Source organism: Anomaloglossus baeobatrachus, chromosome 1 (assembly GCF_048569485.1).
Source record: "Anomaloglossus baeobatrachus isolate aAnoBae1 chromosome 1, aAnoBae1.hap1, whole genome shotgun sequence".
NCBI lineage: Eukaryota > Metazoa > Chordata > Amphibia > Anura > Aromobatidae > Anomaloglossus > Anomaloglossus baeobatrachus.
The window spans coordinates 68059947-68073053 of record NC_134353.1 but is presented as its reverse complement, the minus strand read 5'-3'; the positions used below and the strand labels follow the sequence as shown (position 1 = coordinate 68073053).

Genomic DNA, 13107 nt, shown 5'->3' with positions numbered 1-13107 from the left:
AAAGTGATATTATAGAATGTGAATAAGAGGAAAAACTAATTTTCGATTGGGATGACCAGACTTGCATTTCATTCAGTCAATGGACGGCTAATTCCCTTTTCCGTGGTTTTTCAATCAGTTTTTGGGAATACTTTTGATCATTTTTAAACCATTAGCTAGACTTTGCGGTGAGAGACCGTGTGCCTCAGCTGTTTCTCACATCATGTGAAGCCTCTTGATAGTGACAATAACTTTTCGTGACCCTGAACCGAGAGACACAGAAAATCCATTTAGAGGCGGCATCTTGTCCTGTGATTGCATTGGTTCAGAGTAACAGGACGACTGATTGTCTGCAGGGGACGATACAATGTGCCGAGACCTCTTGTGATGGCCATTGCAGCGTGTGGAGACTGCAAACAACCTAATCACAGGCCAATCATATGCTCCAGGCTCATTACGGGGCCTGATCCTAAATGCAGCACAAGGATCATTGCCTCTTCAGAGTGCAGGCGTCTGCCAGCACCACAACAGCCTCTAATGATGCCAATCTGCGTCAGTGCTGAGCATTCATCTTGACCCCTGAGCTCACACATAGGATCATGATCAAGCTGGATATCCTGCTTTAGTCATTAGCTGTGAATTTCCCGGACTGCAGATCTGATGAGGGCAACTCTTCAGGAATCCGTGGGCACCTACTATAGGAAAAGTGTCGTCCTCCTCAGCGCAGCACCTAGAATATCGATAGCGCAGGGCAGACCGTAATGACAATGATGAGAGCCACCTCGGGTGATTATTCCACAGATCATCACACTCCACCGTACAGGTCACGTCAGGTCTGTCGGAGTTGATGGACGCCCAAAATCTATATTGCTTTTGTACTGTAATTGAAAAGTTGTAGCTGTAGCGAAAGAATTGTAGCAAGCAAATATCAGTATGGTCAAAAGAAATAATTTAAAGGCATATATGTCGCGGGCGGAGGAGGGGACGCCGCGCTCTCCCACTGCTCGGGTCCGGCTGCCGCGGCTGCTGCGGCCTGCCGCTGCTCGGTGGCTCGAGCGATGGGCCGGATCCCGGGGACTCGAGCGGCGCTCCTCGCCCGTGAGTGAAAGGGGTTTGGGTGAGGGGATAGTTTATTGTCCGTGACGCCACCCACGGTTGTGGTGATTAGGTGTACACCACCGCTGCTCTGGCTGGGGATCCCGGGAGTGATGGTATGGAGCAGCCAGTTGTTGTGTTGCCCCTCCGTGGGTAGGGGTTGGTAATCCCGGGGCCCAGTGATGGGGTCTTGGATGGTGGACAGGCGGGCTATGGGGCCTGTGGAGGTGCAGGGGCGCAGGGGCAGCGCTGTGCCGCACGGCACGGAAGTACTCACTCAGCCAGCCAACACGACACAGTTCTCGGTAAACAAACGGATGGTTGGACGGGTCCTTCGGACGGTCACGGTGCTGACTTCCCCTGCAGTTGACGGTGACGGTCTCTTCCCTGCACCTATGTGTTGTTATTTGGTAGCGATGGGTTCCCACCGGTAACCCGCTCCCCAGCTTGGATATGGGCCGGAGGAGCTCCACTCTTGCCCGCAGGCGCTGGCCCTGGGAAACTGGTGCCTTGGCGGTGGCGGTGTCTCCCCTTAACGGTTGGACTGTTGCCTTCAAACGGGACTTGGTTGTTGGGAGACAGTCGTCCCCTTCACTGACGGATTTGGCAAATTCGGCGACTCCTAGCCTTGCCGGGATCCGAAAGGCCCCTGCCCTGGTGCTGACTAATCTTCGCATACCGCTCCGGTACCGCCGGGTCACCACCCGTCCACGGTCCTTTCGGCAACCTCCAATCAGTCTCGCCTGCAGACGGTCACCGCCGTCTGCTAACCTTGCTGTCTCAGTCCGGGGCACACACCCGGACTAACTTCAGGCTTCTGTCACTTTCTCTGTTGCTCTTACTTTAGCTCCTCTACCACTACTTCTCACTTTGAACTTCCACTTCTATCTGTCCCTCACTCAAGCTCTGCTTGAGCTCAACCGCCTGGTTTTCCCGCCTCCAGAGCTGTGAACTCCTCGGTGGGTGGAGCCAACCGCCTGGCCCACCCCCTGGTGTGGACACCAGCCCCTGGAGGAAGGCAACAAGGATTTTAGTTTTGACCTTGTGTGTACCTGCAGGGAATGTGGGGTGCGTGTGGTGTTGGGACCTGTGACCCCTGGCTTGCCCAGGGCGTCACATATATACAGAGGCGGACACTGCATTGGTGCAAAATGAGGGGCCCAAGACGTTAAAGGGCCGATTTTTACCTCTAAAGCAGGTGGGATTGTGCATTATGAGGAGCTATTGGACTGAAAAGAGTCAATATACTGTTCTTGCACAGCGGTCCCATCTGTGTCTGCTAGTGCATACTTATAATAAATGGCAGCGTGGGGTCTCACTAATATGTGATAGAAGGAGGGGTATTTGGTACTATGTTTCCACATCATCGACACGTCCCCTACGTCTCTTTAGGAGGTGTCAGGGCTATGGTGGATGTCAGCTTTTAGCAGAATCATCAACACTCAGGCATTATAGGAGAATTAAAGCGGAGAATTAAAGAGGTTTTCCATTTCTTTTACATGATGGTCTATCCGTATGATAGGTCATCAATGTCTGATCGGCCGGGGTCTGACACCCGGTGCTGGAGGCGGCAGCAGACAGCGGGAAACACTCTTTTCTGGAGCTGCCCTGTCTTCTGCGGCCGAGAACTGCACATCCACCTCTCATTCAAATCAACACCAGGAAAAATAAAAAGCATACTTATGAAAAGTAACAGATCCTCTCTAAGGCTGTGTAATGTGGTTTTGTTCCATCTGTGTATGGACTCAAATCTTCTAGGAGTCCATGTGGGACTCAAAGTATATAGGAAGGGAGGTGGGCTCAGAATGTATATAGCATGCTATGTGAGGGCTCACACTGTATATAGGAGACTGTGAGGGCTCACACTGTATATAGTAGGCTATGTGAGGGTTCATGCTTTTTATAGGAGGTTATGTGGGGCTCATACTGTATATAAGAGACAATGGGGGTCATACTGTATATAGGAGGCTATGTGAGGGTTCATGCTTTTTATAGGAGGTTATGTGGGGCTCATACTGTATATAAGAGACAATGGGGATCATACTGTATATAGGAGGCTATATGGGGCTCAATGTATATATGAGGCTATATGGGGCTGTCGCGGGCGGGGAGGACGCCGTCGCTGCTGCGCTCTCGCTGGCGCTCGGGTCCGGCGCTGCTGCTGCTGCTGCTCGGTGGCTCGAGCGGTGGGCCGGATCCGGGGACTCGAGCGGCGCTCCTCGCCCGTGAGTGAAAGGGGTGGTTTGGTTTGGGGATTTGGTCCGTAACGCCACCCACGGTTTGTGGTGAAGGTGGGCACCACCGCTGCTGGTGACGGGGATCCCGGGAGCGTTGTTAGGGAGCAGCTGAAATGTTTTCGCCCTCCGTGGGTAGGGGTTGGTGGTCCCGGGGCCCGGTTGAGGTGACGGGGAGGCAGGGCTGGCAAAGTGCAGGGTCGCTTGGACTGTGCAGCGCGGTGCCAGTCGGCACGGTAATACTCAGCCACAAATGGATGCACAGTCTCTGGTAAAACAAACGGCCTTTCCCTGCACCATGTGTGTGTATTTGGTCCCGATGGCTTCCCACCGGTAACCCGCTCCCCAGCGTGGATATGTGCCGGAGGAGCCCTTTTGCCCGCAGGCTCTGGCCCTGGGAACGCTAGCTGTGGCGGTAGCTGTATTTCCCTTGTGCTGTTTGGACGGTTGCCTTCAATCGGGTCTTGGCTGCTAGGAAACCCCTGGGGTTACGGTCACTAACGGATTTGACCTGTTTAACGGCGACTCCAAGCCTGGTCGGGGTCCGCAGGCCCTGCCGGTTTGTGCTGGCTTCACTTCGCTCCCCGGTTCGGTACCGGCGGGCCACCGCCCGTCCCCGGTCCTACGGTTCTGCATTGTTCTGCCTCTCCTGCAGACGGCCACCACCGTCTGCCAACCTTGCTCTAAGTGCCCGGGCCACGTACCCGGACACTGTCAGTTTGCTCCTCACTACTACTTCACTCCTCTCCTGACTCCTACTCAGATCTCAACTGACTTCCTTTCCCGCCTCCAGGACTGTGAACTCCTCAGTGGGTGGGGCCAACCGCCTGGCTCCACCCCACCTGATGTGGACATCTGCCCCTGGAGGGGGGCAACAAGGATTTTGTGTCTGACTGATGTGCCTATCTCAGGGTGGGGGTATGGTGCTGTAGTACCTGTGACGACCTGGCTAGTCCAGGGCGCCACAGGGCTCATAATTATATAGGAGATTAAGGGGGATCATTCTGTATATAGAAGGCTATGTGAGGTCTCACACTGTATATAGGGGCTCATTCTATATATAAGGGTCTGTTGTGGGCTCATACAGTATATAGGAGGCTCTGTAAAGGGGCTATGGAGAGGCTCATACTACATATAGGCGTGCTGTGTGGGGGCTCATACTGTATATAAGGGGCAAGTCCGCATTCTTAATTCAAAGTGATACAATTAATATTAAATAATAATTGGAATTAATATGTTAATATTGAGCAGAATTAATTTCAGCCTATTGGTTCGGCCCTACACACTAGTTACATTCTCTCATGTGGTCTCTTGGGAAAATTAATTGCCCACAGAGCTGCAAAGCTAAATCCTGCATAATTCAGATATAAAAAAAAACCAATGAGAATGCCTGGCATCATATTTATTATTATTATTATTATTATTATTATTATTATTATTATTATTATTATTATTATTATTTATTAGGTATTATGGACACCTTTTCAGCATCACTTAAATGGAAAAAGTGACTTGGTTAAAATGGGGTACAGTTTATAATGAATTTAAAAAAAAAAAAAAAAAAAAAGACAAATGTACAATGTAAGCCAACCAGACAGTGGCCCAAATTTAGGTGAAAAGTGGAAAATTTCTTACCTAGTTGGAGCCATTGTAATAAATTTTGGGTATCAGGTCCAGTTCTGAATTTTCTAAACTGCAGACAGGATTAATATTACTGCCCAATTGTCTCCAGCACAAACAGGCAGCTTTTTCAGATTTTTGTAGCAGAAACCTATCCATATAGTTCATTGAATAAAGGAATTCCAGCACATATCTTACTATTTAGTTTCCTTTACATGGATATCAAAGGCAAATATTTATGAGGCGCTAAGTTATAGCCTAAATTTATCCTTTAAACATAATATCACATGATTTATTACAACGATTTCCAGAACAATGACTATTCATCACAATTAGATTTTGCATCGAAAACAATGTGCTACCCTCTATGACCAGCAGAGGGCAGCACTTCAGTAACTTACCAGAATCAATAGAATCACTAGCAGCATTTGTTTTGTAAATGTCTGTGTATATATATCTATATGTATCTCTCTTTTTTTTTTTAATTCATAATTATTCGCCCTCCACCCCTTTACCCCTTTATTATGACACAACCAGCCCATGCTAATAGTATAAACTTACCTTATAGCTCTGTAGGGGATATAGCCTCTATAAAAACTGCACCTTAAAAAGTACACCACTGTATAATTTTTTTTACTACGTGAAATCTGCTTTATTTTCCTCCCAAACTGATCATTTATTCTCAAAATTCTCAATTTAAAAGTAATTTCTGTCCTCAGTGAATACAGACTTTCCCAGTACAAAGATAGGAGGTGACAGATGGTGCTCATAAAGTTCTAGGGAGAATTGTTGCTGTTGGTCAGGAGAGCTTGCAGCAGAAAGACTATCTTTGTCTAGCTCTCTCCTTTCAGGATTAGAAAATGAAAAAAAAAAACAAAGCAAAAAAAGAAAATTGAATTTTAACCCCTTCATGACCTATCATTTACCAGTACTTCATGGGTGGTGTGTGTCCCTTTAAGTGTGCCCTCACACGAGCGTATAACTTGCATGAGTATCGAAACGCATCACTCGGTGCCGGCCGCACACTCTCTGAACAGGAGCATGTCAGCCGCATAGAAATACATGCAGCTGACGCACTCCTGTCAGCAGAGAAGCCAACCACGCCGGGTGATGCGTTCCGATACTCATGCGAGTTATACGCTCGTGTGAGTCCAGCCTAAGGCCTAAGCCACACGGCGAGAAAATCGGTGCGAGTGGAGTGCGATAAAACATCGCATTCCCCTCGGACCAATATTAGCCTGTGTGTCACCGCACATGAGCGATTAGTTTCTCAGCCCTAATCGGATTGAGGAAACAATCATAGCATGCTATGATTGTAATGCGATCATTGTCTCTCTCGCACCCATTCAAGTGTAGGGGGCGAGAGAAAAATCGCACTGCACTCGCAGTACACCGGTGTACCGCGAGTGCAGGGCGAGAATGGCAATAGCCGACAACGGAAGAGAAAGGGAGATAAATCCCTCCCTCCCCTCTTCCGTGCCGGCCCACCCCCCCCTTCGCAGCACCAGTTAGCCCCTCCGCCACGCAGCTGAGGTCCGCTCGCACAGTCGGACCTCAGTCGCAAGGACACTTGCATGACACTCGGCTCTGCTGTACTGCCAGCGGGAGCAGAGTGTCATGCGAGGATCGCACTAGTGCCCCGGCCTAATGCAGACTCTCACAGTGAGCACGCAAGTTTCCCCACACGTCACCTAATCTGATCAACAGACATGCAGCTAACAGGCGTGAGTGGATCAGAGAGCCACCCGTGCATGTTAACCAGTTAAATCCTTCTGTCAATCTCTGACATGATCTAACATGCACCATAGGTGGTTCCGTGACATGATTGCGGGGTGCTGATGGGTCCCACAGGGGACTAGTAAAACAATAAACGGTGTAAAAATAAGTTTTTAAAAACATGGAAGAAAAAAAAAACATTCAGAAATGCTCAAAGTAGAAAAAAAAAATAAAAATCAAACCACCAGAATTACGTTTTTGTGGTCGCAACATTACAATAAAATGCAATAAGAGACGATCAAACATCGCATCTACCCATAAATAGTATAATTAAAGGGAACCTGTCACCACTTTTTTGGCCTATAAGCTGCGGCCACCACCACCGGGCTCTTATATACAATATTCTAACATGCTGTATATAAGAGCCCAGGCCGGGGGTATAACATAAAAAACACTTTATAATACTTACCTAACGGTCGCGCGGTGGGCCTTATGGGTGTCTCCGGTGCCGCCTCTTTTGGCCATCTTCGTCCTCCATCTTCTCTAGCCACGGTGCATGACGCGTCTGACGTCATCCACACTCGCCGGCATTCAGGTCCTGAGCAGGGCAGATCAAAGTATTGTAGTGCGCCTGCGCAGGACCGGCGAGTGTGTATGACGTAGCCGCGTCATGCCCCCAGGCTTCAGCAAGAGGATGAAGATGGCCGAAAGAGAAGGCGCCCGCATCGGACAACGGAGACGCCCATATGGCCCACCGCGCGACCGTTAGGTAAGTATTATAAAGTGTTTTTTATGTTGTCACAGTGGCTTGGGCTCTTATATACAGCATGTTAGAATACTGTATATAAGAGCTCAGTGGTGGTGGCCGCAGCTTATAGGCCAAAAAAGTGGTGACAGGTTCCCTTTAAAGCCCTCATTTCAAGATGCATAAAATAAGCCATCACTGAGGCCCAGATGCTGAAAAATGAAAACGCTACGGGTCACGGAAAATTGTGATAAAAAGTGAAACAAGTTAGAATTTTTTTCACGACTACAAAAAAAAAAAAATACACCGTGCTACACATATGGTATCTACAAACTCTTCCCTGAAAGAAAGAAAAAAAAAAAAAAATTCACCACACTTGGAATTTTTTTTCAATGTTTCCCTGTGTAATATGAGGCAGAATGAATGGTGTCATTTAAGAGTACAACTCGTCCCGTAAAAGAAAAAAAAACCCTTATGGCTATATTGTTAGAAAAAAAAATTATGGCTCGAGGAAAAAACAAAACTGAAAAATTGCTGGGGGAAAAGGGGGTGAAGGGGTTAAAAGCACTAATTGTTATCTACCATCTCTGTAATGGAAAGATCTGTCTTCACTGAATACAGATTTTACCCATGAATTGAGAAAGCTTCGTCCAAGATATTGTCACTCACCTGGTAAGATGGATCCACAAACCCTCAGGTCACAATGAACATACGGTCCCAGGGTGTCAGCACAGGCACGTGGTACAATTAGGAATTGGTAAAACTGGTTACATCAGACAACAAGAGACAAGTAATCCATAACACGAAGGAAGTCCCAGAACCAGGAGGGCAGATTTATCAAGAACGCAGGTCTGAGCCCGGTACACAGGTATAGGTGATGCCAGGAGACTCAACAGTTCAGGACGTTTACAGTAAGGAAAAATAATCTGTCACCGAATCCGAGAGCAGCATAATGTAGAGTCAACAAAACGGATTCCAGCAATGTGTCTCCTACTGGGTTGCTTGCTGTAGTTTTGATAAAATCACTGTTTTATTGTAATGCCAAGGTAGGGATGGGATGCTCGGACTGCAGGCCAGCAAACGCAGTATGCCAGATACACTTTACGTTAGTCGTCACCCTTAAAGGCCGTGGGGTACTTTTCACCCGCCTTGCAGTCCTTGAAGGGGGGACTTTGGCAGTGCCCTTCCAAGGTGATGATAGTGGGGTGGCTGGGGGCTGGGCACACAGTCAGATCAAATGCACCAATACCAGCAGTAAAGTAGTAATCACTATCAGATACTAGGGGAGGCTAGGGACAAAGCCAAAATACCAGAGAGCAACCCAGCAGCAACACAACTACTCACCTTCCTAGCCAGGCACAACTGAAAATAATCAGCACTGACCAAGGAGATGGCGGGTTTATATATCCCCCTCCTGGGTCAGCTGACACTGCTGAGGTAACGCCCAGTCTCCACCTTCAACCCAGAGTGGCAAAGGAGGGGGAGAGGAAGATTAACTGGAAGGAACCTCCCACCACCTAGCTAAACCAGAAGATATGGCGTCCCATATCCCCTGGCAACAGCTGACGCTAGGGGACCTGGTATCTCGGGACCCCTGCACCACATACTCAATGGGAGCAATGGCGCCTCGCCTCCCAGCAATGCCACAAGAGCGCAAAGCACGGCCAGAATGAGTACCTGCACTAGCTCCGCCCCCACAGGTGACCCCCACCCCTCATGGCCAGTAAGGGGCGATGGGTGACCCGACGGAGAGCTGGAGCATGCCCAGGACTACGAAGGATTCGCCTGGGTGCAGGGGCAAGAAAAGAATTAACCCCCCTGACCCCTGGAGACAGTGGTGCAACTAGAGTGCAATGGGCCTTGGTGTGAAATTTGGACCTGGGCCCAGGGGTGGGATTCACATTTTTAACAACAGGTTCTCTGTAAACCCTGCCCATTTGAAACCCACACCCATTATGTAACCACACCCATTTTGTTAGCCACACCCATTTTCACGCACTTTCCTCAACCAAAAAATACAAGTAATTTCAAGTAAAATCCCTTTCCCCTTCTTCCCCTCCTCTACAGTCACTCTCCTGTCCAGCACCAGGTGATCCAGTCACTGTCAGTCATATTGTATTAAACGGTTTTTCTACAAGTTTTAAAAATTATTACTAAAGGAGCCCTGCTAAAATTGGAACGGACGACCTTCCCCATACAGATCCCATCCCATGTGGCTGCTTTCCCCCTACAGATCCTATCCCATGTGGCTGCTTTCCCCCTACAGATCCCATCCCATATGGCTGCTTTTCCAGTGCAGATCCCATCCCATGCGACTCCTTTTCCCATATAGTTCCCATCTTATGCGGCCTCCTTTCCCCTGCAAATCTTGTCCCATATGGCTCCTTTTCCCATATAGTTCCCATCTTATGTGGCCTCCTCTCACCTGCAGATCCTGTCCCATATGGTTCCTTTTCCAATATAATTCCCATCTTATGCGGCCTCCTCTCCCCTGCAGATCCTATCCCATATGGCTCCTTTTGCCATATAGTTTCCATCTTATGCGGCCTCCTCTACCCTGCAAATCTCATCCCATATGGCTCCTATTCCCATATAGTTCCCATCTTATGCGGCTCCTCTCCTCTGCAGATTCTTGTCTCCCTGCATCTTCGGCTCACTGAGCGCTTACCTGCTCCAAGCACCGGCGGCCTCTCCTCTGTCTTCTGTCCTCCTCACCACACTACCGTGACCTCTGCAGCGTCAGCGCGTCGATGCACGCCGGCGAAGGGGGCAGACAGGCTCCACTGATCCCTGAAGTACGGCACGTATGGAGGTGCAGAGATTCATGTGTGTTAGTGTCTTAAAGAACCAGATCGCTGGAGCCATTTCTTGCCGGTTCGGGGAACCGGCTGCTATTTTAACAACAGGTTCGCCCGAACCAGACAGAACTGGCTGAATCCCACCGCTGCCTGGGCTCCCCTCCAGACGATGGTCAGATGTATGTGTGTATGTACAGGTGCTTATGTCGCGGGCGGAGGAGGGGACGCTGCGCTCTCCCACTGCTCGGGTCCGGCTGCCGCAGCTGCTGCAGCCGCTGCTGCTGCTCGGTGGTGGCTCGAGCGGTGGACCTGATCCCGGGGACTCGAGCGGCGCTCCTCGCCCGTGAGTGAAAAGGGGGATGATTGGTTGTGGGGGTTTTGATTATGGATATTGTCCGTGACGCCACCCACGGTTGTGGTGATTTTGGTGACACCACCGCTGCTCTGAACGGGGATCCCGGGAGCGGTGACAGGGAGCAGCTGAGTTGTTATTTCTCCCCTCCGTGGGTAGGGGGTTGGCTGTCCCGGGGCCCGGTGATGGGGTAGGGATGGATGATGGCAGGCGGGTTGCGGGGCCTGGTGAGGTGCAGGGTCGCAGGGGCAGCGCTGTGCCGTACGGCACGGGGGAGGGTACTCACTCAGTCTGAGACGATGACACAGTTCTCGGTAAAACACTCGGCTGGATGGACGGGTCCCCCAGACGGCTGCGGTTGTTTCTTCCCCGTAGGTTAGTGATGACTGTCTCTCCCTGCACCTAAGTTCAATGTTGGTAGCGATGGGTTCCCACCAGTAACCCGCTCCCCGACTTGGATATGGGCCGGAGGAGCCCCTTTTGCCCGCAGGCGCTGGCCCTGGGAGACGGTTGCCCTTGGCGGTGGCGGTGTCTCCCCTTCACGGTTGGACTGTTGCCTCCTGTCGGGACTTGACTGTTTGGAAACCCAGGAGGTCCCCTTCACTAACGGATTTGGCAAATTCACGGCGACTCCTAGCCTTGCCGGGATCCGAAAGGCCCCTGCCAATGGTGCTGGCTTCTCCTCGTGTACCGGTCCGGTACCGCTGGGCCACCGCCCGTCCACGGTCTGTACGGCAAACTCCGATAGGCCACTCCTGCAGACGGTCACCACCGTCTGCCAACCTTGCTGCTCCGTCCGGGCCACACACCCGGACTCCCTTCTGTCTGCTCTCTTGCCACTTCACTACTGCTCACTTTCCTTCCTTCCACTTTCACTGTCAAAACTCAACTGCTCCTTTTCCCTCCTCCAGGACTGTGAACTCCTCGGTGGGTGGAGACCAACCGCCTGGCTCCACCCCCTGGTGTGGACATCAGCCCCTGGGGAAGGCAACAAGGGTTTTGTGTCTGGCTTAGATGTGCCTAACCGGGGTGTAGGGTGTGGTGGTGTAGTTACCTGTGGCCCCTGGCTTGTCCAGGGCGCCACACTTATGTGAAGCCCTGGCAAAACCAGGTTGTCACAGAGCCTGTACAAATCCACCAAAATTCAGGCCATTCTCCTCTTTGGCACCAACACAGTCCCCACACAGGTATACACCAGCCAATCAAGCCCTAGTCACCACCACCCCCCATGACAATGGGAGGGAACAAGACATGGTAGTGAAGTGGAGGAGCAGAGCAGTCTGTGTCAGAGAGAGGAGTGGAGAGCTGACAGGAGGGAGTTGGAGCTCCCTGGAGAGGGAGGTAGTCAGGGTTGGAGCCCCGGACCACCGGACGACTGGCCTAGCTATGCTGACTAGGTGGCAGTGAGGGCCACAGGCGACAGAGATCCGGTCGCGGGGAACCTGAGGTAGACCGGGGCAGAGTTGTAGCCCGCCGGTGCCGAGAGAGGGGATCCGGTCCGGAGGCCGTATCAAGCGGACTAGTCTAGACAAGAGGGATAGACAGAAAGTGCAGAGGAGAAAGGGCCCCTGGCTGTATATCTGCGTGCGGGATCCAGCACACTCCTCCAGAGGCTCCCGGCATCTAGCCTTGGTTTACAATACTGACTCTGTGTGGTTACTGACCCTCCAAATCATCAGCAGCTTATCCAGCACCACGACAACCGAACTGTGAGTTTCCTGCTGCCTGCAATCCCTCACCGTTCCCTGGGCCCCGGGACTACACCTTCCCTACCCGTCGTGGGGATCCCACCTTGCTGCCCCGCTCCATCATCCCCGGGCACCCACCTACAAGGCAGCGGCGGTGTCACCATCCCTCACCGCAACCCACGGGTGGCGTCACTGACAAAGACTCTATCCCCTGTAAATAACCCCTTTTCACTTGTGGGCGACGGACGGCTACGCAGGCCCCAGATCCGGCTGCCACTCGAGCCACAGCCACCGCCCGGATCCGAGCACCTCGAGCAGCCCCCCCGGTTGTGGTCTATCCCCAGCCCGCGACACTTATACATCAGAGCACCTGTACAATTCTAAATCATATAAAGACATATGAATTTCCCTCCCCCTCCCTTCATTATGCAGTAATTTTCCCCATCTTGGGATATGTCTCCCATCTTGGTATATAGGTAGCGACCCTGAGGTCACGCTACTAAGATCTGCGACCTGGTTCCTGGAGTCCTAGCTCTGGCTAAACCCGCACACACCTAAAACACTCACACAACCCTGAACCACAAGAGGGTTAGCCGTCCTATGGTGTAAAGCCTGCCCATGAAGTGGAAGTTGCCTAGGAGGTGTAAATCCAACCCTCCTGTAGCTAGGTCCCTAGAGGGAAGGGGAGGGGTTGGTGAGTGAAGTGGAGGAGAAAATCAGACAAGTCCAGACAGAGACAGACAGAGGAGAAGGAAGGAGGAGGACGCCCGGCTGGGTGTCAGGTCTGGGTGCGATGCCCGAGGATCATCGCACGAGGCCCAGGGGAGAAGAAGCTGTCTGCGGGGTCTGCAAGGGACTCTGACAGAGCTGTGCAAGAGAA

At 51.1% G+C, this 13107-nt stretch overlaps 1 protein-coding gene across 1 annotated transcript in view; it reads right to left on the bottom strand.

Annotated features, from left to right (window-relative positions):
- The window catches only part of HGFAC (HGF activator), a 176971-nt gene extending 168218 nt beyond the window's left edge, over nt 1-8753 (bottom strand). The window contains exon 1 of the mRNA XM_075333158.1: nt 8734-8753. The gene's annotated coding sequence lies outside the window, so the exon portion shown is untranslated. The remainder of the gene's footprint in view (nt 1-8733) is intronic.
- Between the last annotated feature and the right edge of the window lie 4354 nt (nt 8754-13107).